Here is a 25,886-nt window from a genome sequence, read left to right as displayed (position 1 = left end):
TTTCTGAGGTCTTGGCTGATTTCTTTTGAAAATCCCATGATCTCAAGCAAAGAGGCACTGAGTTTGAAGGCAGGCCATGAAATACATCTACAGGTACACCTCCAATTGACTCAAATTATGTCAATTAGCCTATCAGAAGATTCTAAAGCCAGGACATCATTTTTGGTCATTGTCCAAGTTGTTTAAAGGCACAGCCAACCTAGTGTTTGTAAACTTCTGACCCACTGGATTTGTGATACACTGAATTATAAGTGAAATAATCTGTCTGTAAACAAATTTTGGAAAAATTACTTGTGTCATGCACAAAGTAGAAGTCCTAACCGACTTGCCAAAACTATAGTTTGTTAACAAGAAATATGTGGAATGGTTGACAAACGAGTTTTAATGACTCCAACCTAAGTGTATGTAAACTTCAGACTTCAACTGTATGTACCATTTCAAATTATGAAACAATTTGAATTGCAGTATCCTTCCCTGGTTGTCTAGTGGTTAGGATTCGGCGCTCTCACCGCCGCTGCCCGGGTTCGATTCCCGGTCAGGGAATATCAGTACCACTTCAAGTTACAAAACGATTTGCCCTGCAGTGTCCTTCTGAGGTCTACATTTTATTTCTGAGGTCTTGGCTGATTTCTTTTGAAAATCCCATGATCTCAAGCAAAGAGGCACTGAGTTTGAAGGCAGGCCATGAAATACATCTACAGGTACACCTCCAATTGACTCAAATTATGTCAATTAGCCTATCAGAAGATTCTAAAGCCAGGACATCATTTTTGGTCATTGTCCAAGTTGTTTAAAGGCACAGCCAAACTAGTGTTTGTAAACTTCTGACCCACTGTATGTACCATTTCAAATTGTGGACCAATTTGAACTGCACTATCCTTCCCTGGTGGTCTAGTGGTTAGGATTCGGCGCTCTCACCGCCGCGGCCCGGGTTCGATTCCCGGTCAGGGAACTTCTCTTTTGCGACTTGTTTACTTGTGCAACCTGTCACAATGAATTTAGTAGGTTATTGCACATACGTACCACTTCAAATTACAAAACCATTTGCCCTGCAGTGTCCTTCCCTGGTGTTCTAGTTGTGCACCAGTCTCTCCTGCTGCAAAGCACCCCCACAACATGATGCTGCCACCCCTGTGCTTCACGGTTGGGATGGTGTTCTAGTGGTCTAGTGGTTAGTATCTGGCGCTCTCACCGCCGCGGCTCGGGTTCGATTCCCGGTCAGGGAACTTCTCTTATGCGACTTGTTTACTTGTGCAACCTGTCACAATGAATTTAGTAGGTTATTGCACATACGTACCACTTCAAATTACAAAACCATTTGCCCTGCAGTGTCCTTCCCTGGTGTTCTAGTTGTGCACCAGTCTCTCCTGCAGCAAAGCACCCCCACAACATGATGCTGCCACCCCTGTGCTTCACGGTTGGGATGGTGTTCTTCGGCTTGTAAGACACCCCCTTTCTCCTCCAAACACAACAATGGTCAATATGGCCAAACACTTCTATTTTTGTTTCATCAGACCAGAGGACATTTCTCCAAAAAGTAGGATCTTTGTCCCCAAACTGTAGTCTGGCATTTTCAGGTTATGTCGATATAGGACTCGTTTCACTGTAGATACTTCTGTATCTGTTTCCTCCAGCATCTTCACAAGGTCCTTTGCTGTTGTTTTGCATACTATTGCTTGTACAGAGGAACGTGGTACCTTCAGGCGTTTGGAAATTGCTCCCAAGGATGAACCAGACTTGTGGACGTCTACATTTTATTTCTGAGGTCTTGGCTGATTTCTTTTGAAAATCCCATGATCTCAAGCAAAGAGGCACTGAGTTTGAAGGCAGGCCATGAAATACATCTACAGGTACACCTCCAATTGACTCAAATTATGTCAATTAGCCTATCAGAAGATTCTAAAGCCAGGACATCATTTTTGGTCATTGTCCAAGTTGTTTAAAGGCACAGCCAACCTAGTGTTTGTAAACTTCTGACCCACTGGATTTGTGATACACTGAATTATAAGTGAAATAATCTGTCTGTAAACAAATTTTGGAAAAATTACTTGTGTCATGCACAAAGTAGATGTCCTAACCGACTTGCCAAAACTATAGTTTGTTAACAAGAAATGTGTGGAATGGTTGACAAACGAGTTTTAATGACTCCAACCTAAGTGTATGTAAACTTCAGACTTCAACTGTATGTACCATTTCAAATTGTGAAACAATTTGAATTGCAGTATCCTTCCCAGGTTGTCTAGTGGTTAGGATTCGGCGCTCTCACCGCCGCGGCCCGGGTTCGATTCCCGGTCAGGGAATATCAGTACCACTTCAAATTACAAAACGATTTGCCCTGCAGTGTCCTTCTGAGGTTGACATTTTATATCTGAGGTCTTGGCTGATTTCTTTTGAAAATCCCATGATCTCAAGCAAAGAGGCACTGAGTTTGAAGGCAGGCCATGAAATACATCTACAGGTACACCTCCAATTGACTCAAATTATGTCAATTAGCCTATCAGAAGATTCTAAAGCCAGGACATCATTTTTGGTCATTGTCCAAGTTGTTTAAAGGCACAGCCAACCTAGTGTTTGTAAACTTCTGACCCACTGGATTTGTGATACACTGAATTATAAGTGAAATAATCTGTCTGTAAACAAATTTTGGAAAAATTACTTGTGTCATGCACAAAGTAGATGTCCTAACCGACTTGCCAAAACTATAGTTTGTTAACAAGAAATGTGTGGAATGGTTGACAAACGAGTTTTAATGACTCCAACCTAAGTGTATGTAAACTTCAGACTTCAACTGTATGTACCATTTCAAATTGTGAAACAATTTGAATTGCAGTATCCTTCCCAGGTTGTCTAGTGGTTAGGATTCGGCGCTCTCACCGCCGCGGCCCTGGTTCGATTCCCGGTCAGGGAATATCAGTACCACTTCAAATTACAAAACGATTTGCCCTGCAGTGTCCTTCTGAGGTTGACATTTTATATCTGAGGTCTTGGCTGATTTCTTTTGAAAATCCCATGATCTCAAGCAAAGAGGCACTGAGTTTGAAGGCAGGCCATGAAATACATCTACAGGTACACCTCCAATTGACTCAAATTATGTCAATTAGCCTATCAGAAGATTCTAAAGCCAGGACATCATTTTTGGTCATTGTCCAAGTTGTTTAAAGGCACAGCCAAACTAGTGTTTGTAAACTTCTGACCCACTGTATGTACCATTTCAAATTGTGGACCAATTTGAACTGCAGTATCCTTCCCTGGTGGTCTAGTGGTTAGGATTCGGCGCTCTCACTGCCGCGGCCCGGGTTCGATTCCCGGTCAGGGAACTTCTCTTTTGCGACTTGTTTACTTGTGCAACCTGTCACAATGAATTTAGTAGGTTATTGCACATACGTACCACTTCAAATTACAAAACCATTTGCCCTGCAGTGTCCTTCCCTGGTGTTCTAGTTGTGCACCAGTCTCTCCTGCTGCAAAGCAGCCCCACAACATGATGCTGCCACCCCTGTGCTTCACGGTTGGGATGGTGTTCTAGTGGTCTAGTGGTTAGTATCTGGCGCTCTCACCGCCGCGGCTCGGGTTCGATTCCCGGTCAGGGAACTTCACTTATGCGACTTGTTTACTTGTGCAACCTGTCACAATGAATTTAGTAGGTTATTGCACATATGTACCACTTCAAATTACAAAACCATTTGCCCTGCAGTGTCATTCCCTGGTGTTCTAGTGGTGCACCAGTCTCTCCTGCAGCAAAGCACCCCCACAACATGATGCTGCCACCCCTGTGCTTCACGGTTGGGATGGTGTTCTTCGGCTTGTAAGACACCCCCTTTCTCCTCCAAACACAACAATGGTCAATATGGCCAAACACTTCTATTTTTGTTTCATCAGACCAGAGGACATTTCTCCAAAAAGTAGGATCTTTGTCCCCAAACTGTAGTCTGGCATTTTCAGGTTATGTCGATATAGGACTCGTTTCACTGTAGATACTTCTGTATCTGTTTCCTCCAGCATCTTCACAAGGTCCTTTGCTGTTGTTTTGCATACTATTGCTTGTACAGAGGAACGTGGTACCTTCAGGCGTTTGGAAATTGCTCCCAAGGATGAACCAGACTTGTGGACGTCTACATTTTATTTCTGAGGTCTTGGCTGATTTCTTTTGAAAATCCCATGATCTCAAGCAAAGAGGCACTGAGTTTGAAGGCAGGCCATGAAATACATCTACAGGTACACCTCCAATTGACTCAAATTATGTCAATTAGCCTATCAGAAGATTCTAAAGCCAGGACATCATTTTTGGTCATTGTCCAAGTTGTTTAAAGGCACAGCCAAACTAGTGTTTGTAAACTTCTGACCCACTGTATGTACCATTTCAAATTGTGGACCAATTTGAACTGCAGTATCCTTCCCTGGTGGTCTAGTGGTTAGGATTCGGCGCTCTCACCGCCGCGGCCCGGGTTCGATTCCCGGTCAGGGAACTTCTCTTTTGCGACTTGTTTACTTGTGCAACCTGTCACAATGAATTTAGTAGGTTATTGCACATACGTACCACTTCAAATTACAAAACCATTTGCCCTGCAGTGTCCTTCCCTGGTGTTCTAGTTGTGCACCAGTCTCTCCTGCTGCAAAGCACCCCCACAACATGATGCTGCCACCCCTGTGCTTCACGGTTGGGATGGTGTTCTAGTGGTCTAGTGGTTAGTATTTGGCGCTCTCACCGCCGCGGCTCGGGTTCGATTCACGGTCAGGGAACTTCACTTATGCGACTTGTTTACTTGTGCAACCTGTCACAATGAATTTAGTAGGTTATTGCACATATGTACCACTTCAAATTACAAAACCATTTGCCCTGCAGTGTCCTTCCCTGGTGTTCTAGTGGTGCACCAGTCTCTCCTGCAGCAAAGCACCCCCACAACATGATGCTGCCACCCCTGTGCTTCACGGTTGGGATGGTGTTCTTCGGCTTGTAAGACACCCCCTTTCTCCTCCAAACACAACAATGGTCAATATGGCCAAACACTTCTATTTTTGTTTCATCAGACCAGAGGACATTTCTCCAAAAAGTAGGATCTTTGTCCCCAAACTGTAGTCTGGCATTTTCAGGTTATGTCGATATAGGACTCGTTTCACTGTAGATACTTCTGTATCTGTTTCCTCCAGCATCTTCACAAGGTCCTTTGCTGTTGTTTTGCATACTATTGCTTGTACAGAGGAACGTGGTACCTTCAGGCGTTTGGAAATTGCTCCCAAGGATGAACCAGACTTGTGGACTTCTACATTTTATTTCTGAGGTCTTGGCTGATTTCTTTTGAAAATCCCATGATCTCAAGCAAAGAGGCACTGAGTTTGAAGGCAGGCCATGAAATACATCTACAGGTACACCTCCAATTGACTCAAATTATGTCAATTAGCCTATCAGAAGATTCTAAGGCCAGGACATCATTTTTGGTCATTGTCCAAGTTGTTTAAAGGCACAGCCAACCTAGTGTTTGTAAACTTCTGACCCACTGGATTTGTGATACACTGAATTATAAGTGAAATAATCTGTCTGTAAACAAATTTTGGAAAAATTACTTGTGTCAAGCACAAAGTAGATGTCCTAACCGACTTGCCAAAACTATAGTTTGTTAACAAGAAATGTGTGGAATGGTTGACAAACGAGTTTTAATGACTCCAACCTAAGTGTATGTAAACTTCAGATGAACTGTATGTACCATTTCAAATTGTGAAACAATTTGAATTGCAGTATCCTTCCCAGGTTGTCTAGTGGTTAGGATTCGGCGCTCTCACCGCCGCGGCCCTGGTTCGATTCCCGGTCAGGGAATATCAGTACCACTTCAAATTACAAAACGATTTGCCCTGCAGTGTCCTTCTGAGGTTGACATTTTATATCTGAGGTCTTGGCTGATTTCTTTTGAAAATCCCATGATCTCAAGCAAAGAGGCACTGAGTTTGAAGGCAGGCCATGAAATACATCTACAGGTACACCTCCAATTGACTCAAATTATGTCAATTAGCCTATCAGAAGATTCTAAAGCCAGGACATCATTTTTGGTCATTGTCCAAGTTGTTTAAAGGCACAGCCAAACTAGTGTTTGTAAACTTCTGACCCACTGTATGTACCATTTCAAATTGTGGACCAATTTGAACTGCAGTATCCTTCACTGGTGGTCTAGTGGTTAGGATTCGGCGCTCTCACCGCCGCGGCCCGGGTTCGATTCCCGGTCAGGGAACTTCTCTTTTGCGACTTGTTTACTTGTGCAACCTGTCACAATGAATTTAGTAGGTTATTGCACATACGTACCACTTCAAATTACAAAACCATTTGCCCTGCAGTGTCCTTCCCTGGTGTTCTAGTTGTGCACCAGTCTCTCCTGCTGCAAAGCACCCCCACAACATGATGCTGCCACCCCTGTGCTTCACGGTTTGGATGGTGTTCTAGTGGTCTAGTGGTTAGTATCTGGCGCTCTCACCGCCGCGGCTCGGGTTCGATTCCCGGTCAGGGAACTTCACTTATGCGACTTGTTTACTTGTGCAACCTGTCACAATGAATTTAGTAGGTTATTGCACATATGTACCACTTCAAATTACAAAACCATTTGCCCTGCAGTGTCCTTCCCTGGTGTTCTAGTGGTGCACCAGTCTCTCCTGCAGCAAAGCACCCCCACAACATGATGCTGCCACCCCTGTGCTTCACGGTTGGGATGGTGTTCTTCGGCTTGTAAGACACCCCCTTTCTCCTCCAAACACAACAATGGTCAATATGGCCAAACACTTCTATTTTTGTTTCATCAGACCAGAGGACATTTCTCCAAAAAGTAGGATCTTTGTCCCCAAACTGTAGTCTGGCATTTTCAGGTTATGTCGATATAGGACTCGTTTCACTGTAGATACTTCTGTATCTGTTTCCTCCAGCATCTTCACAAGGTCCTTTGCTGTTGTTTTGCATACTATTGCTTGTACAGAGGAACGTGGTACCTTCAGGCGTTTGGAAATTGCTCCCAAGGATGAACCAGACTTGTGGACGTCTACATTTTATTTCTGAGGTCTTGGCTGATTTCTTTTGAAAATCCCATGATCTCAAGCAAAGAGGCACTGAGTTTGAAGGCAGGCCATGAAATACATCTACAGGTACACCTCCAATTGACTCAAATTATGTCAATTAGCCTATCAGAAGATTCTAAAGCCAGGACATCATTTTTGGTCATTGTCCAAGTTGTTTAAAGGCACAGCCAACCTAGTGTTTGTAAACTTCTGACCCACTGGATTTGTGATACACTGAATTATAAGTGAAATAATCTGTCTGTAAACAAATTTTGGAAAAATTACTTGTGTCATGCACAAAGTAGAAGTCCTAACCGACTTGCCAAAACTATAGTTTGTTAACAAGAAATGTGTGGAATGGTTGACAAACGAGTTTTAATGACTCCAACCTAAGTGTATGTAAACTTCAGATGAACTGTATGTACCATTTCAAATTGTGAAACAATTTGAATTGCAGTATCCTTCCCAGGTTGTCTAGTGGTTAGGATTCGGCGCTCTCACCGCCGCGGCCCTGGTTCGATTCCCGGTCAGGGAATATCAGTACCACTTCAAATTACAAAACGATTTGCCCTGCAGTGTCCTTCTGAGGTTGACATTTTATATCTGAGGTCTTGGCTGATTTCTTTTGAAAATCCCATGATCTCAAGCAAAGAGGCACTGAGTTTGAAGGCAGGCCATGAAATACATCTACAGGTACACCTCCAATTGACTCAAATTATGTCAATTAGCCTATCAGAAGATTCTAAAGCCAGGACATCATTTTTGGTCATTGTCCAAGTTGTTTAAAGGCACAGCCAAACTAGTGTTTGTAAACTTCTGACCCACTGTATGTACCATTTCAAATTGTGGACCAATTTGAACTGCAGTATCCTTCACTGGTGGTCTAGTGGTTAGGATTCGGCGCTCTCACCGCCGCGGCCCGGGTTCGATTCCCGGTCAGGGAACTTCTCTTTTGCGACTTGTTTACTTGTGCAACCTGTCACAATGAATTTAGTAGGTTATTGCACATACGTACCACTTCAAATTACAAAACCATTTGCCCTGCAGTGTCCTTCCCTGGTGTTCTAGTTGTGCACCAGTCTCTCCTGCTGCAAAGCACCCCCACAACATGATGCTGCCACCCCTGTGCTTCACGGTTGGGATGGTGTTCTAGTGGTCTAGTGGTTAGTATCTGGCGCTCTCACCGCCGCGGCTCGGGTTCGATTCCCGGTCAGGGAACTTCACTTATGCGACTTGTTTACTTGTGCAACCTGTCACAATGAATTTAGTAGGTTATTGCACATATGTACCACTTCAAATTACAAAACCATTTGCCCTGCAGTGTCCTTCCCTGGTGTTCTAGTGGTGCACCAGTCTCTCCTGCAGCAAAGCACCCCCACAACATGATGCTGCCACCCCTGTGCTTCACGGTTGGGATGGTGTTCTTCGGCTTGTAAGACACCCCCTTTCTCCTCCAAACACAACAATGGTCAATATGGCCAAACACTTCTATTTTTGTTTCATCAGACCAGAGGACATTTCTCCAAAAAGTAGGATCTTTGTCCCCAAACTGTAGTCTGGCATTTTCAGGTTATGTCGATATAGGACTCGTTTCACTGTAGATACTTCTGTATCTGTTTCCTCCAGCATCTTCACAAGGTCCTTTGCTGTTGTTTTGCATACTATTGCTTGTACAGAGGAACGTGGTACCTTCAGGCGTTTGGAAATTGCTCCCAAGGATGAACCAGACTTGTGGACGTCTACATTTTATTTCTGAGGTCTTGGCTGATTTCTTTTGAAAATCCCATGATCTCAAGCAAAGAGGCACTGAGTTTGAAGGCAGGCCATGAAATACATCTACAGGTACACCTCCAATTGACTCAAATTATGTCAATTAGCCTATCAGAAGATTCTAAAGCCAGGACATCATTTTTGGTCATTGTCCAAGTTGTTTAAAGGCACAGCCAACCTAGTGTTTGTAAACTTCTGACCCACTGGATTTGTGATACACTGAATTATAAGTGAAATAATCTGTCTGTAAACAAATTTTGGAAAAATTACTTGTGTCATGCACAAAGTAGATGTCCTAACCGACTTGCCAAAACTATAGTTTGTTAACAAGAAATGTGTGGAATGGTTGACAAACGAGTTTTAATGACTCCAACCTAAGTGTATGTAAACTTCAGACTTCAACTGTATGTACCATTTCAAATTGTGAAACAATTTGAATTGCAGTATCCTTCCCAGGTTGTCTAGTGGTTAGGATTCGGCGCTCTCACCGCCGCGGCCCGGGTTCGATTCCCGGTCAGGGAATATCAGTACCACTTCAAATTACAAAACGATTTGCCCTGCAGTGACCTTCTGAGGTTGACATTTTATATCTGAGGTCTTGGCTGATTTCTTTTGAAAATCCCATGATCTCAAGCAAAGAGGCACTGAGTTTGAAGGCAGGCCATGAAATACATCTACAGGTACACCTCCAATTGACTCAAATTATGTCAATTAGCCTATCAGAAGATTCTAAAGCCAGGACATCATTTTTGGTCATTGTCCAAGTTGTTTAAAGGCACAGCCAAACTAGTGTTTGTAAACTTCTGACCCACTGTATGTACCATTTCAAATTGTGGACCAATTTGAACTGCAGTATCCTTCCCTGGTGGTCTAGTGGTTAGGATTCGGCGCTCTCACCGCCGCGGCCCGGGTTCGATTCCCGGTCAGGGAACTTCTCTTTTGCGACTTGTTTACTTGTGCAACCTGTCACAATGAATTTAGTAGGTTATTGCACATACGTACCACTTCAAATTACAAAACCATTTGCCCTGCAGTGTCCTTCCCTGGTGTTCTAGTTGTGCACCAGTCTCTCCTGCTGCAAAGCACCCCCACAACACGATGCTGCCACCCCTGTGCTTCATGGTTGGGATGATGTTCTAGTGGTCTAGTGGTTAGTATCTGGCGCTCTCACCGCCGCGGCTCGGGTTCGATTCCCGGTCAGGGAACTTCACTTATGCGACTTGTTTACTTGTGCAACCTGTCACAATGAATTTAGTAGGTTATTGCACATATGTACCACTTCAAATTACAAAACCATTTGCCCTGCAGTGTCATTCCCTGGTGTTCTAGTGGTGCACCAGTCTCTCCTGCAGCAAAGCACCCCCACAACACGATGCTGCCACCCCTGTGCTTCACGGTTGGGATGGTGTTCTTCGGCTTGTAAGACACCCCCTTTCTCCTCCAAACACAACAATGGTCAATATGGCCAAACACTTCTATTTTTGTTTCATCAGACCAGAGGACATTTCTCCAAAAAGTAGGATCTTTGTCCCCAAACTGTAGTCTGGCATTTTCAGGTTATGTCGATATAGGACTCGTTTCACTGTAGATACTTCTGTATCTGTTTCCTCCAGCATCTTCACAAGGTCCTTTGCTGTTGTTTTGCATACTATTGCTTGTACAGAGGAACGTGGTACCTTCAGGCGTTTGGAAATTGCTCCCAAGGATGAACCAGACTTGTGGACGTCTACATTTTATTTCTGAGGTCTTGGCTGATTTCTTTTGAAAATCCCATGATCTCAAGCAAAGAGGCACTGAGTTTGAAGGCAGGCCATGAAATACATCTACAGGTACACCTCCAATTGACTCAAATTATGTCAATTAGCCTATCAGAAGATTCTAAAGCCAGGACATCATTTTTGGTCATTGTCCAAGTTGTTTAAAGGCACAGCCAACCTAGTGTTTGTAAACTTCTGACCCACTGGATTTGTGATACACTGAATTATAAGTGAAATAATCTGTCTGTAAACAAATTTTGGAAAAATTACTTGTGTCATGCACAAAGTAGAAGTCCTAACCGACTTGCCAAAACTATAGTTTGTTAAAAAGAAATGTGTGGAATGGTTGACAAATGAGTTTTAATGACTCCAACCTAAGTGTATGTAAACTTCAGACTTCAACTGTATGTACCATTTCAAATTATGAAACAATTTGAATTGCAGTATCCTTCCCTGGTTGTCTAGTGGTTAGGATTCGGCGCTCTCACCGCCGCGGCCCGGGTTCGATTCCCGGTCAGGGAATATCAGTACCACTTCAAGTTACAAACGATTTGCCCTGCAGTGTCCTTCTGAGGTCTACATTTTATTTCTGAGGTCTTGGCTGATTTCTTTTGAAAATCCCATGATCTCAAGCAAAGAGACACTGAGTTTGAAGGCAGGCCATGAAATACATCTACAGGTACACCTCCAATTGACTCAAATTATGTCAATTAGCCTATCAGAAGATTCTAAAGCCAGGACATCATTTTTGGTCATTGTCCAAGTTGTTTAAAGGCACAGCCAACCTAGTGTTTGTAAACTTCTGACCCACTGGATTTGTGATACACTGAATTATAAGTGAAATAATCTGTCTGTAAACAAATTTTGGAAAAATTACTTGTGTCATGCACAAAGTAGAAGTCCTAACCGACTTGCCAAAACTATAGTTTGTTAACAAGAAATGTGTGGAATGGTTGACAAATGAGTTTTAATGACTCCAACCTAAGTGTATGTAAACTTCAGACTTCAACTGTATGTACCATTTCAAATTATGAAACAATTTGAATTGCAGTATCCTTCCCTGGTTGTCTAGTGGTTAGGATTCGGCGCTCTCACCGCCGCGGCCCGGGTTCGATTCCCGGTCAGGGAATATCAGTACCACTTCAAGTTACAAACAATTTGCCCTGCAGTGTCCTTCTGAGGTCTACATTTTATTTCTGAGGTCTTGGCTGATTTCTTTTGAAAATCCCATGATCTCAAGCAAAGAGGCACTGAGTTTGAAGGCAGGCCATGAAATACATCTACAGGTACACCTCCAATTGACTCAAATTATGTCAATTAGCCTATCAGAAGATTCTAAAGCCAGGACATCATTTTTGGTCATTGTCCAAGTTGTTTAAAGGCACAGCCAAACTAGTGTTTGTAAACTTCTGACCCACTGTATGTACCATTTCAAACTGTGGACCAATTTGCACTGCAGTATCCTTCCCTGGTGGTCTAGTGGTTAGGATTCGGCGCTCTCACCGCCGCGGCCCGGGTTCGATTCCCGGTCAGGGAACTTCTCTTTTGCGACTTGTTTACTTGTGCAACCTGTCACAATGAATTTAGTAGGTTATTGCACATACGTACCACTTCAAATTACAAAACGATTTACCCTGCAGTGTCCTTCTGAGGTTGACATTTTATATCTGAGATCTTGGCTGATTTCTTTTGAAAATCCCATGATCTCAAGCAAAGAGGCACTGAGTTTGAAGGCAGGCCATGAAATACATCTACAGGTACACCTCCAATTGACTCAAATTATGTCAATTAGCCTATCAGAAGATTCTAAAGCCAGGACATCATTTTTGGTCATTGTCCAAGTTGTTTAAAGGCACAGCCAACCTAGTGTTTGTAAACTTCTGACCCACTGGATTTGTGATACACTGAATTATAAGTGAAATAATCTGTCTGTAAACAAATTTTGGAAAAATTACTTGTGTCATGCACAAAGTAGAAGTCCTAACCGACTTGCCAAAACTATAGTTTGTTAACAAGAAATGTGTGGAATGGTTGACAAACGAGTTTTAATGACTCCAACCTAAGTGTATGTAAACTTCAGACTTCAACTGTATGTAACATTTCAAATTATGAAACAATTTGAATTGCAGTATCCTTCCCTGGTTGTCTAGTGGTTAGGATTCGGCGCTCTCACCGCCGCGGCCCGGGTTCGATTCCCGGTCAGGGAATTTCTCTTTTGCGACTTGTTTACTTGTGCAACCTGTCACAATGAATTTAGTAGGTTATTGCACATACGTACCACTTCAAATTACAAAACCATTTGCCCTGCAGTGTCCTTCCCTGGTGTTCTAGTTGTGCACCAGTCTCTCCTGCAGCAAAGCACCCCCACAACATGATGCTGCCACCCCTGTGCTTCACGGTTGGGATGGTGTTCTTCGGCTTGTAAGACACCCCCTTTCTCCTCCAAACACAACAATGGTCAATATGGCCAAACACTTCTATTTTTGTTTCATCAGACCAGAGGACATTTCTCCAAAAAGTAGGATCTTTGTCCCCAAACTGTAGTCTGGCATTTTCAGGTTATGTCGATATAGGACTCGTTTCACTGTAGATACTTCTGTATCTGTTTCCTCCAGCATCTTCACAAGGTCCTTTGCTGTTGTTTTGCATACTATTGCTTGTACAGAGGAACGTGGTACCTTCAGGTGTTTGGAAATTGCTCCCAAGGATGAACCAGACTTGTGGACGTCTACATTTTATTTCTGAGGTCTTGGCTGATTTCTTTTGAAAATCCCATGATCTCAAGCAAAGAGGCACTGAGTTTGAAGGCAGGCCATGAAATACATCTACAGGTACACCTCCAATTGACTCAAATTATGTCAATTAGCCTATCAGAAGATTCTAAAGCCAGGACATCATTTTTGGTCATTGTCCAAGTTGTTTAAAGGCACAGCCAAACTAGTGTTTGTAAACTTCTGACCCACTGTATGTACCATTTCAAACTGTGGACCAATTTGCACTGCAGTATCCTTCCCTGGTGGTCTAGTGGTTAGGATTCGGCGCTCTCACCGCCGCGGCCCGGGTTCGATTCCCGGTCAGGGAACTTCTCTTTTGCGACTTGTTTACTTGTGCAACCTGTCACAATGAATTTAGTAGGTTATTGCACATACGTACCACTTCAAATTACAAAACCATTTGCCCTGCAGTGTCCTTCCCTGGTGTTCTAGTTGTGCACCAGTCTCTCCTGCAGCAAAGCACCCCCACAACATGATGCTGCCACCCCTGTGCTTCACGGTTGGGATGGTGTTCTAGTGGTCTAGTGGTTAGTATTTGGCGCTCTCACCGCCGCAGCTCGGGTTCGATTCCCGGTCAGGGAACTTCACTTATGCGACTTGTTTACTTGTGCAACCTGTCACAATGAATTTAGTAGGTTATTGCACATATGTACCACTTCAAATTACAAAACCATTTGCCCTGCAGTGTCCTTCCCTGGTGTTCTAGTGGTGCACCAGTCTCTCCTGCAGCAAAGCACCCCCACAACATGATGCTGCCACCCCTGTGCTTCACGGTTGGGATGGTGTTCTTCGGCTTGTAAGACACCCCCTTTCTCCTCCAAACACAACAATGGTCAATATGGCCAAACACTTCTATTTTTGTTTCATCAGACCAGAGGACATTTCTCCAAAAAGTAGGATCTTTGTCCCCAAACTGTAGTCTGGCATTTTCAGGTTATGTCGATATAGGACTCGTTTCACTGTAGATACTTCTGTATCTGTTTCCTCCAGCATCTTCACAAGGTCCTTTGCTGTTGTTTTGCATACTATTGCTTGTACAGAGGAACGTGGTACCTTCAGGCGTTTGGAAATTGCTCCCAAGGATGAACCAGACTTGTGGACGTCTACATTTTATTTCTGAGGTCTTGGCTGATTTCTTTTGAAAATCCCATGATCTCAAGCAAAGAGGCACTGAGTTTGAAGGCAGGCCATGAAATACATCTACAGGTACACCTCCAATTGACTCAAATTATGTCAATTAGCCTATCAGAAGATTCTAAAGCCAGGACATCATTTTTGGTCATTGTCCAAGTTGTTTAAAGGCACAGCCAACCTAGTGTTTGTAAACTTCTGACCCACTGGATTTGTGATACACTGAATTATAAGTGAAATAATCTGCCTGTAAACAAATTTTGGAAAAATTACTTGTGTCATGCACAAAGTAGAAGTCCTAACCGACTTGCCAAAACTATAGTTTGTTAACAAGAAATGTGTGGAATGGTTGACAAATGAGTTTTAATGACTCCAACCTAAGTGTATGTAAACTTCAGACTTCAACTGTATGTACCATTTCAAATTATGAAACCATTTGAATTGCAGTATCCTTCCCTGGTTGTCTAGTGGTTAGGATTCGGTGCTCTCACCGCCGCGGCCCGGGTTCGATTCCCGGTCAGGGAATATCAGTACCACTTCAAGTTACAAAACGATTTGCCCTGCAGTGTCCTTCTGAGGTCTACATTTTATTTCTGATGTCTTGGCTGATTTCTTTTGAAAATCCCATGATCTCAAGCAAAGAGAAACTGAGTTTGAAGGCAGGCCATGAAATACATCTACAGGTACACCTCCAATTGACTCAAATTATGTCAATTAGCCTATCAGAAGATTCTAAAGCCAGGACATCATTTTTGGTCATTGTCCAAGTTGTTTAAAGGCACAGCCAACCTAGTGTTTGTAAACTTCTGACCCACTGGATTTGTGATACACTGAATTATAAGTGAAATAATCTGTCTGTAAACAAATTTTGGAAAAATTACTTGTGTCATGCACAAAGTAGATGTCCTAACCGACTTGCCAAAACTATAGTTTGTTAACAAGAAATGTGTGGAATGGTTGACAAACGAGTTTTAATGACTCCAACCTAAGTGTATGTAAACTTCAGACTTCAACTGTTTGTACCATTTCAAATTATGAAACAATTTGAGTTGCAGTATCCTTCCCTGGTTGTCTAGTGGTTAGGATTCGGCGCTCTCACCGCTGCGGCCCGGGTTCGATTCCCGGTCAGGGAATTTCAGTACCACTTCAAATTACAAAACGATTTGCCCTGCAGTGTCCTTCTGAGGTCTACATTTTATTTCTGAGGTCTTGGCTGATTTCTTTTGAAAATCCCATGATCTCAAGCAAAGAGGCACTGAGTTTGAAGGCAGGCCATGAAATACATCTACAGGTACACCTCCAATTGACTCAAATTATGTCAATTAGCCTATCAGAAGATTCTAAAGCCAGGACATCATTTTTGGTCATTGTCCAAGTTGTTTAAAGGCACAGCCAACCTAGTGTTTGTAAACTTCTGACCCACTGGATTTGTGATACACTGAATTATAAGTGAAATAATCTGTCTGTAAACAAATTTTGGAAAAATTACTTGTGTCATGCACAAAGTAGATGTCCTAACCGACTTGCCAAAACTATAGTTTGTTAACAAGAAATGTGTGGAATGGTTGACAAACGAGTTTTAATGACTCCAACCTAAGTGTATGTAAACTTCAGACTTCAACTGTATGTACCATTTCAAATTGTGAAACAATTTGAATTGCAGTATCCTTCCCAGGTTGTCTAGTGGTTAGGATTCGGCGCTCTCACCGCCGCGGCCCGGGTTCGATTCCCGGTCAGGGAATATCAGTACCACTTCAAATTACAAAACGATTTGCCCTGCAGTGTCCTTCTGAGGTTGACATTTTATATCTGAGGTCTTGGCTGATTTCTTTTGAAAATCCCATGATCTCAAGCAAAGAGGCACTGAGTTTGAAGGCAGGCCATGAAATACATCTACAGGTACACCTCCAATTGACTCAAATTATGTCAATTAGCCTATCAGTAGATTCTAAAGCCAGGACATCATTTTTGGTCATTGTCCAAGTTGTTTAAAGGCACAGCCAACCTAGTGTTTGTAAACTTCTGACCCACTGGATTTGTGATACACTGAATTATAAGTGAAATAATCTGTCTGTAAACAAATTTTGGAAAAATTACTTGTGTCATGCACAAAGTAGATGTCCTAACCGACTTGCCAAAACTATAGTTTGTTAACAAGAAATGTGTGGAATGGTTGACAAACGAGTTTTAATGACTCCAACCTAAGTGTATGTAAACTTCAGACTTCAACTGTATGTAACATTTCAAATTATGAAACAATTTGAATTGCAGTATCCTTCACTGGTGGTCTAGTGGTTAGGATTCGGCGCTCTCGCGGCCCGGGTTCGATTCCCGGTCAGGGAACTTCTCTTTTGCGACTTGTTTACTTGTGCAACCTGTCACAATGAATTTAGTAGGTTATTGCACATACTTACCACTTCAAATTACAAAACCATTTGCCCTGCAGTGTCCTTCCCTGGTGTTCTAGTTGTGCACCAGTCTCTCCTGCAGCAAAGCACCCCCACAACATGATGCTGCCACCCCTGTGCTTCACGGTTGGGATGGTGTTCTAGTGGTCTAGTGGTTAGAATTTGGCGCTCTCACCGCCGCAGCTCGGGTTCGATTCCCGGTCAGGGAACTTCACTTATGCGACTTGTTTACTTGTGCAACCTGTCACAATGAATTTAGTAGGTTATTGCACATATGTACCACTTCAAATTACAAAACCATTTGCCCTGCAGTGTCCTTCCCTGGTGTTCTAGTGGTGCACCAGTCTCTCCTGCAGCAAAGCACCCCCACAACATGATGCTGCCACCCCTGTGCTTCACGGTTGGGATGGTGTTCTTCGGCTTGTAAGACACCCCCTTTCTCCTCCAAACACAACAATGGTCAATATGGCCAAACACTTCTATTTTTGTTTCATCAGACCAGAGGACATTTCTCCAAAAAGTAGGATCTTTGTCCCCAAACTGTAGTCTGGCATTTTCAGGTTATGTCGATATAGGACTCGTTTCACTGTAGATACTTCTGTATCTGTTTCCTCCAGCATCTTCACAAGGTCCTTTGCTGTTGTTTTGCATACTATTGCTTGTACAGAGGAACGTGGTACCTTCAGGCGTTTGGAAATTGCTCCCAAGGATGAACCAGACTTGTGGACGTCTACATTTTATTTCTGAGGTCTTGGCTGATTTCTTTTGAAAATCCCATGATCTCAAGCAAAGAGGCACTGAGTTTGAAGGCAGGCCATGAAATACATCTACAGGTACACCTCCAATTGACTCAAATTATGTCAATTAGCCTATCAGAAGATTCTAAAGCCAGGACATCATTTTTGGTCATTGTCCAAGTTGTTTAAAGGCACAGCCAACCTAGTGTTTGTAAACTTCTGACCCACTGGATTTGTGATACACTGAATTATAAGTGAAATAATCTGTCTGTAAACAAATTTTGGAAAAATTACTTGTGTCATGCACAAAGTAGAAGTCCTAACCGACTTGCCAAAACTATAGTTTGTTAACAAGAAATGTGTGGAATGGTTGACAAATGAGTTTTAATGACTCCAACCTAAGTGTATGTAAACTTCAGACTTCAACTGTATGTACCATTTCAAATTCTGAAACAATTTGAATTGCAGTATCCTTCCCTGGTTGTCTAGTGGTTAGGATTCGGCGCTCTCACCGCCGCGGCCCGGGTTCGATTCCCGGTCAGGGAATTTCAGTACCACTTCAAATTACAAAACGATTTGCCCTGCAGTGTCCTTCTGAGGTCTACATTTTATTTCTGAGGTCTTGGCTGATTTCTTTTGAAAATCCCATGATCTCAAGCAAAGAGAAACTGAGTTTGAAGGCAGGCCATGAAATACATCTACAGGTACACCTCCAATTGACTCAAATTATGTCAATTAGCCTATCAGAAGATTCTAAAGCCAGGACATCATTTTTGGTCATTGTCCAAGTTGTTTAAAGGCACAGCCAACCTAGTGTTTGTAAACTTCTGACCCACTGGATTTGTGATACACTGAATTATAAGTGAAATAATCTGTCTGTAAACAAATTTTGGAAAAATTACTTGTGTCATGCACAAAGTAGATGTCCTAACCGACTTGCCAAAACTATAGTTTGTTAACAAGAAATGTGTGGAATGGTTGACAAACGAGTTTTAATGACTCCAACCTAAGTGTATGTAAACTTCAGACTTCAACTGTATGTACCATTTCAAATTATGAAACAATTTGAGTTGCAGTATCCTTCCCTGGTTGTCTAGTGGTTAGGATTCGGCGCTCTCACCGCCGCGGCCCGGGTTCGATTCCCGGTCAGGGAATTTCAGTACCACTTCAAATTACAAAACGATTTGCCCTGCAGTGTCCTTCTGAGGTCTACATTTTATTTCTGAGGTCTTGGCTGATTTCTTTTGAAAATCCCATGATCTCAAGCAAAGAGGCACTGAGTTTGAAGGCAGGCCATGAAATAGATCTACAGGTACACCTCCAATTGACTCAAATTATGTCAATTAGCCTATCAGAAGATTCTAAAGCCAGGACATCATTTTTGGTCATTGTCCAAGTTGTTTAAAGGCACAGCCAACCTAGTGTTTGTAAACTTCTGACCCACTGGATTTGTGATACACTGAATTATAAGTGAAATAATCTGTCTGTAAACAAATTTTGGAAAAATTACTTGTGTCATGCACAAAGTAGATGTCCTAACCGACTTGCCAAAACTATAGTTTGTTAACAAGAAATGTGTGGAATGGTTGACAAACGAGTTTTAATGACTCCAACCTAAGTGTATGTAAACTTCAGACTTCAACTGTATGTACCATTTCAAATTGTGAAACAATTTGAATTGCAGTATCCTTCCCAGGTTGTGTAGTGGTTAGGATTCGGCGCTCTCGCGGCCCGGGTTCGATTCCCGGTCAGGGAATATCAGTACCACTTCAAATTACAAAACGATTTGCCCTGCAGTGTCCTTCTGAGGTTGACATTTTATATCTGAGGTCTTGGCTGATTTCTTTTGAAAATCCCATGATCTCAAGCAAAGAGGCACTGAGTTTGAAGGCAGGCCATGAAATAGATCTACAGGTACACCTCCAATTGACTCAAATTATGTCAATTAGCCTATCAGAAGATTCTAAAGCCAGGACATCATTTTTGGTCATTGTCCAAGTTGTTTAAAGGCACAGCCAACCTAGTGTTTGTAAACTTCTGACCCACTGGATTTGTGATACACTGAATTATAAGTGAAATAATCTGTCTGTAAACAAATTTTGGAAAAATTACTTGTGTCATGCACAAAGTAGATGTCCTAACCGACTTGCCAAAACTATAGTTTGTTAACAAGAAATGTGTGGAATGGTTGACAAACGAGTTTTAATGACTCCAACCTAAGTGTATGTAAACTTCAGACTTCAACTGTATGTACCATTTCAAATTGTGAAACAATTTGAATTGCAGTATCCTTCCCAGGTTGTCTAGTGGTTAGGATTCGGCGCTCTCACCGCCGCGGCCCGGGTTCGATTCCCGGTCAGGGAATATCAGTACCACTTCAAATTACAAAACGATTTGCCCTGCAGTGTCCTTCTGAGGTTGACATTTTATATCTGAGGTCTTGGCTGATTTCTTTTGAAAATCCCATGATCTCAAGCAAAGAGGCACTGAGTTTGAAGGCAGGCCATGAAATAGATCTACAGGTACACCTCCAATTGACTCAAATTATGTCAATTAGCCTATCAGAAGATTCTAAAGCCAGGACATCATTTTTGGTCATTGTCCAAGTTGTTTAAAGGCACAGCCAACCTAGTGTTTGTAAACTTCTGACCCACTGGATTTGTGATACACTGAATTATAAGTGAAATAATCTGTCTGTAAACAAATTTTGGAAAAATTACTTGTGTCATGCACAAAGTAGATGTCCTAACCGACTTGCCAAAACTATAGTTTGTTAACAAGAAATGTGTGGAATGGTTGACAAACGAGTTTTAATGACTCCAACCTAAGTGTATGTAAACTTCAGACTTCAACTGTATGTACCATTTCAAATTGTGAAACAATTTGAATTGCAGTATCCTTCCCAGGTTGTCTAGTGGTTAGGATTCGGCGCTCTCACCGCCGCGGCCCGGGTTCGATTCCCGGTCAGGGAATATCAGTACCACTTCAAATTACAAAACGATTTGCCCTGCAGTGTCCTTCTGAGGTTGACATTTTATATCTGAGGTCTTGGCTGATTTCTTTTGAAAATCCCATGATCTCAAGCAAAGAGGCACTGAGTTTGAAGGCAGGCCATGAAATACATCTACAGGTACACCTCCAATTGACTCAAATTATGTCAATTAACCTATCAGAAGATTCTAAAGCCAGGACATCATTTTTGGTCATTGTCCAAGTTGTTTAAAGGCACAGCCAACCTAGTGTTTGTAATCTTCTGACCCACTGGATTTGTGATACACTGAATTATAAGTGAAATAATCTGTCTGTAAACAAATTTTGGAAAAATTACTTGTGTCATGCACAAAGTAGATGTCCTAACCGACTTGCCAAAACTATAGTTTGTTAACAAGAAATGTGTGGAATGGTTGACAAACGAGTTTTAATGACTCCAACCTAAGTGTATGTAAACTTCAGACTTCAACTGTATGTACCATTTCAAATTGTGAAACAATTTGAATTGCAGTATCCTTCCCAGGTTGTCTAGTGGTTAGGATTCGGCGCTCCCACCGCCGCGGCCCGGGTTCGATTCCCGGTCAGGGAATATCAGTACCACTTCAAATTACAAAACGATTTGCCCTGCAGTGTCCTTCTGAGGTTGACATTTTATATCTGAGGTCTTGGCTGATTTCTTTTGAAAATCCCATGATCTCAAGCAAAGAGGCACTGAGTTTGAAGGCAGGCCATGAAATACATCTACAGGTACACCTCCAATTGACTCAAATTATGTCAATTAGCCTATCAGAAGATTCTAAAGCCAGGACATCATTTTTGGTCATTGTCCAAGTTGTTTAAAGGCACAGCCAAACTAGTGTTTGTAAACTTCTGACCCACTGTATGTACCATTTCAAACTGTGGACCAATTTGTACTGCAGTATCCTTCCCTGGTGGTCTAGTGGTTAGGATTCGGCGCTCTCACCGCCGCGGCCCGGGTTCGATTCCCGGTCAGGGAACTTCTCTTTTGCGACTTGTTTACTTGTGCAACCTGTCACAATGAATTTAGTAGGTTATTGCACATACTTACCACTTCAAATTACAAAACCATTTGCCCTGCAGTGTCCTTCCCTGGTGTTCTAGTTGTGCACCTGTCTCTCCTGCAGCAAAGCACCCCCACAACATGATGCTGCCACCCCTGTGCTTCACGGTTGGGATGGTGTTCTTCGGCTTGTAAGACACCCCCTTTCTCCTCCAAACACAACAATGGTCAATATGGCCAAACACTTCTATTTTTGTTTCATCAGACCAGAGGACATTTCTCCAAAAAGTAGGATCTTTGTCCCCAAACTGTAGTCTGGCATTTTCAGGTTATGTCGATATAGGACTCGTTTCACTGTAGATACTTCTGTATCTGTTTCCTCCAGCATCTTCACAAGGTCCTTTGCTGTTGTTTTGCATACTATTGCTTGTACAGAGGAACGTGGTACCTTCAGGCGTTTGGAAATTGCTCCCAAGGATGATCCAGACTTGTGGACGTCTACATTTTATTTCTGAGGTCTTGGCTGATTTCTTTTGAAAATCCCATGATCTCAAGCAAAGAGGCACTGAGTTTGAAGGCAGGCCATGAAATACATCTACAGGTACACCTCCAATTGACTCAAATTATGTCCATTAGCCTATCAGAAGATTCTAAAGCCAGGACATCATTTTTGGTCATTGTCCAAGTTGTTTAAAGGCACAGCCAACCTAGTGTTTGTAAACTTCTGACCCACTGGATTTGTGATACACTGAATTATAAGTGAAATAATCTGTCTGTAAACAAATTTTGGAAAAATTACTTGTGTCATGCACAAAGTAGAAGTCCTAACCGACTTGCCAAAACTATAGTTTGTTAACAAGAAATGTGTGGAATGGTTGACAAATGAGTTTTAATGACTCCAACCTAAGTGTATGTAAACTTCAGACTTCAACTGTATGTACCATTTCAAATTATGAAACAATTTGAAGTGCAGTATCCTTCCCTGGATGTCTAGTGGTTAGGATTCGGCGCTCTCACCGCCGCGGCCCGGGTTCGATTCCCGGTCAGGGAATATCAGTACCACTTCAAGTTACAAAACGATTTGCCCTGCAGTGTCCTTCTGAGGTCTACATTTTATTTCTGAGGTCTTGGCTGATTTCTTTTGAAAATCCCATGATCTCAAGCAAAGAGGCACTGAGTTTGAAGGCAGGCCATGAAATACATCTACAGGTACACCTCCAATTGACTCAAATTATGTCAATTAGCCTATCAGAAGATTCTAAAGCCAGGACATAATTTTTGGTCATTGTCCAAGTTGTTTAAAGGCACAGCCTTTGTAAACTTCTGACCCACTGTATGTACCATTTCAAACTGTGGACCAATTTGTACTGCAGTATCCTTCCCTGGTGGTCTAGTGGTTAGGATTCGGCGCTCTCACCGCCGCGGCCCGGGTTCGATTCCCGGTCAGGGAACTTCTCTTTTGCGACTTGTTTACTTGTGCAACCTGTCACAATGAATTTAGTAGGTTATTGCACATACTTACCACTTCAAATTACAAAACCATTTGCCCTGCAGTGTCCTTCCCTGGTGTTCTAGTTGTGCACCTGTCTCTCCTGCAGCAAAGCACCCCCACAACATGATGCTGCCACCCCTGTGCTTCACGGTTGGGATGGTGTTCTTCGGCTTGTAAGACACCCCCTTTCTCCTCCAAACACAACAATGGTCAATATGGCCAAACACTTCTATTTTTGTTTCATCAGACCAGAGGACATTTCTCCAAAAAGTAGGATCTTTGTCCCCAAACTGTAGTCTGGCATTTTCAGGTTATGTCGATATAGGACTCGTTTCACTGTAGATACTTCTGTATCTGTTTCCTCCAGCATCTTCACAAGGTCCTTTGCTGTTGTTTTGCATACTATTGCTTGTACAGAGGAACGTGGTACCTTCAGGCGTTTGGAAATTGCTCCCAAGGATGAACCAGACTTGTGGACGTCTACATTTTATTTCTGAGGTCTTGGCTGATTTCTTTTGAAAATCCCATGATCTCAAGCAAAGAGGCACTGAGTTTGAAGGCAGGCCATGAAATACATCTACAGGTACACCTCCAATTGACTCAAATTATGTCCATTAGCCTATCAGAAGATTCTAAAGCCAGGACATCATTTTTGGTCATTGTCCAAGTTGTTTAAAGGCACAGCCAACCTAGTGTTTGTAAACTTCTGACCCACTGGATTTGTGATACACTGAATTATAAGTGAAATAATCTGTCTGTAAACAAATTTTGGAAAAATTACTTGTGTCATGCACAAAGTAGAAGTCCTAACCGACTTGCCAAAACTATAGTTTGTTAACAAGAAATGTGTGGAATGGTTGACAAATGAGTTTTAATGACTCCAACCTAAGTGTATGTAAACTTCAGACTTCAAATGTATGTACCATTTCAAATTATGAAACAATTTGAAGTGCAGTATCCTTCCCTGGTTGTCTAGTGGTTAGGATTCGGCGCTCTCACCGCCGCGGCCCGGGTTCGATTCCCGGTCAAGGAATATCAGTACCACTTCAAGTTACAAAACGATTTGCCCTGCAGTGTCCTTCTGAGGTATACATTTTATTTCTGAGGTCTTGGCTGATTTCTTTTGAAAATCCCATGATCTCAAGCAAAGAGGCACTGAGTTTGAAGGCAGGCCATGAAATACATCTACAGGTACACCTCCAATTGACTCAAATTATGTCAATTAGCCTATCAGAAGATTCTAAAGCCAGGACATCATTTTTGGTCATTGTCCAAGTTGTTTAAAGGCACAGCCTTTGTAAACTTCTGACCCACTGTATGTACCATTTCAAACTGTGGACCAATTTGTACTGCAGTATCCTTCCCTGGTGGTCTAGTGGTTAGGATTCGGCGCTCTCACCGCTGCGGCCCTGGTTCGATTCCCGGTCAGGGAACTTCTCTTTTGCGACTTGTTTACTTGTGCAACCTGTCACAATGAATTTAGTAGGTTATTGCACATACTTACCACTTCAAATTACAAAACCATTTGCCCTGCAGTGTCCTTCCCTGGTGTTCTAGTTGTGCACCTGTCTCTCCTGCAGCAAAGCACCCCCACAACATGATGCTGCCACCCCTGTGCTTCACGGTTGGGATGGTGTTCTTCGGCTTGTAAGACACCCCCTTTCTCCTCCAAACACAACAATGGTCAATATGGCCAAACACTTCTATTTTTGTTTCATCAGACCAGAGGACATTTCTCCAAAAAGTAGGATCTTTGTCCCCAAACTGTAGTCTGGCATTTTCAGGTTATGTCGATATAGGACTCGTTTCACTGTAGATACTTCTGTATCTGTTTCCTCCAGCATCTTCACAAGGTCCTTTGCTGTTGTTTTGCATACTATTGCTTGTAATCAGGAACGTGGTACCTTCAGGCGTTTGGAAATTGCTCCCAAGGATGAACCAGACTTGTGGACGTCTACATTTTATTTCTGAGGTCTTGGCTGATTTCTTTTGAAAATCCCATGATCTCAAGCAAAGAGGCACTGAGTTTGAAGGCAGGCCATGAAATACATCTACAGGTACACCTCCAATTGACTCAAATTATGTCCATTAGCCTATCAGAAGATTCTAAAGCCAGGACATCATTTTTGGTCATTGTCCAAGTTGTTTAAAGGCACAGCCAACCTAGTGTTTGTAAACTTCTGACCCACTGGATTTGTGATACACTGAATTATAAGTGAAATAATCTGTCTGTAAACAAATTTTGGAAAAATTACTTGTGTCATGCACAAAGTAGAAGTCCTAACCGACTTGCCAAAACTATAGTTTGTTAACAAGAAATGTGTGGAATGGTTGACAAATGAGTTTTAATGACTCCAACCTAAGTGTATGTAAACTTCAGACTTCAACTGTATGTACCATTTCAAATTGTGAAACAATTTGAATTGCAGTATCCTTCCCTGGTTGTCTAGTGGTTAGGATTCGGCGCTCTCACTGCCGCGGCCCGGGTTCGATTCCCGGTCAGGGAACTTCTCTTTTGCGACTTGTTTACTTGTGCAACCTGTCACAATGAATTTAGTAGGTTATTGCACATACGTACCACTTCAAATTACAAAACCATTTGCCCTGCAGTGTCCTTCCCTGGTGTTCTAGTTGTGCACCAGTCTCTCCTGCAGCAAAGCACCCCCACAACATGATGCTGCCACCCCTGTGCTTCACGGTTGGGATGGTGTTCTTCGTCTTGTAAGACACCCCCTTTCTCCTCCAAACACAACAATGGTCAATATGGCCAAAC

The 25,886-nt window shown here is 42.5% G+C and overlaps 14 non-coding genes across 14 annotated transcripts; all 14 read left to right on the top strand.

Annotated features, from left to right (window-relative positions):
- Positions 1–880: 880 nt before the first annotated feature.
- trnae-cuc (transfer RNA glutamic acid (anticodon CUC)) lies at positions 881–952 on the top strand. The gene has a single exon. It is a non-coding gene; the product is annotated as a tRNA-Glu (tRNA).
- Positions 953–3,245: 2,293 nt separating this feature from the next.
- trnae-cuc (transfer RNA glutamic acid (anticodon CUC)) lies at positions 3,246–3,317 on the top strand. Its single transcript has one exon. It is a non-coding gene; the product is annotated as a tRNA-Glu (tRNA).
- Positions 3,318–4,394: 1,077 nt separating this feature from the next.
- Positions 4,395–4,466, top strand: trnae-cuc (transfer RNA glutamic acid (anticodon CUC)). The gene has a single exon. It is a non-coding gene; the product is annotated as a tRNA-Glu (tRNA).
- Positions 4,467–9,661: 5,195 nt separating this feature from the next.
- Positions 9,662–9,733, top strand: trnae-cuc (transfer RNA glutamic acid (anticodon CUC)). The gene has a single exon. It is a non-coding gene; the product is annotated as a tRNA-Glu (tRNA).
- Positions 9,734–11,009: 1,276 nt separating this feature from the next.
- On the top strand, positions 11,010–11,081 carry trnae-cuc (transfer RNA glutamic acid (anticodon CUC)). The gene has a single exon. It is a non-coding gene; the product is annotated as a tRNA-Glu (tRNA).
- A 535-nt stretch (positions 11,082–11,616) lies between these two features.
- Positions 11,617–11,688, top strand: trnae-cuc (transfer RNA glutamic acid (anticodon CUC)). Its single transcript has one exon. It is a non-coding gene; the product is annotated as a tRNA-Glu (tRNA).
- A 336-nt stretch (positions 11,689–12,024) lies between these two features.
- Positions 12,025–12,096, top strand: trnae-cuc (transfer RNA glutamic acid (anticodon CUC)). Its single transcript has one exon. It is a non-coding gene; the product is annotated as a tRNA-Glu (tRNA).
- A 598-nt stretch (positions 12,097–12,694) lies between these two features.
- trnae-cuc (transfer RNA glutamic acid (anticodon CUC)) lies at positions 12,695–12,766 on the top strand. The gene has a single exon. It is a non-coding gene; the product is annotated as a tRNA-Glu (tRNA).
- Positions 12,767–13,569: 803 nt separating this feature from the next.
- Positions 13,570–13,641, top strand: trnae-cuc (transfer RNA glutamic acid (anticodon CUC)). The gene has a single exon. It is a non-coding gene; the product is annotated as a tRNA-Glu (tRNA).
- Positions 13,642–18,083: 4,442 nt separating this feature from the next.
- Positions 18,084–18,155, top strand: trnae-cuc (transfer RNA glutamic acid (anticodon CUC)). Its single transcript has one exon. It is a non-coding gene; the product is annotated as a tRNA-Glu (tRNA).
- A 536-nt stretch (positions 18,156–18,691) lies between these two features.
- On the top strand, positions 18,692–18,763 carry trnae-cuc (transfer RNA glutamic acid (anticodon CUC)). Its single transcript has one exon. It is a non-coding gene; the product is annotated as a tRNA-Glu (tRNA).
- A 2,354-nt stretch (positions 18,764–21,117) lies between these two features.
- On the top strand, positions 21,118–21,189 carry trnag-ccc (transfer RNA glycine (anticodon CCC)). Its single transcript has one exon. It is a non-coding gene; the product is annotated as a tRNA-Gly (tRNA).
- A 337-nt stretch (positions 21,190–21,526) lies between these two features.
- trnae-cuc (transfer RNA glutamic acid (anticodon CUC)) lies at positions 21,527–21,598 on the top strand. Its single transcript has one exon. It is a non-coding gene; the product is annotated as a tRNA-Glu (tRNA).
- Positions 21,599–23,000: 1,402 nt separating this feature from the next.
- On the top strand, positions 23,001–23,072 carry trnae-cuc (transfer RNA glutamic acid (anticodon CUC)). The gene has a single exon. It is a non-coding gene; the product is annotated as a tRNA-Glu (tRNA).
- Positions 23,073–25,886: the final 2,814 nt, after the last annotated feature.

The sequence above is a fragment of the Salvelinus fontinalis genome, unplaced genomic scaffold (assembly GCF_029448725.1).
Source record: "Salvelinus fontinalis isolate EN_2023a unplaced genomic scaffold, ASM2944872v1 scaffold_0162, whole genome shotgun sequence".
Taxonomy (NCBI): domain Eukaryota; kingdom Metazoa; phylum Chordata; class Actinopteri; order Salmoniformes; family Salmonidae; genus Salvelinus; species Salvelinus fontinalis.
This window is presented reverse-complemented; position numbering and strand designations above follow the sequence as displayed.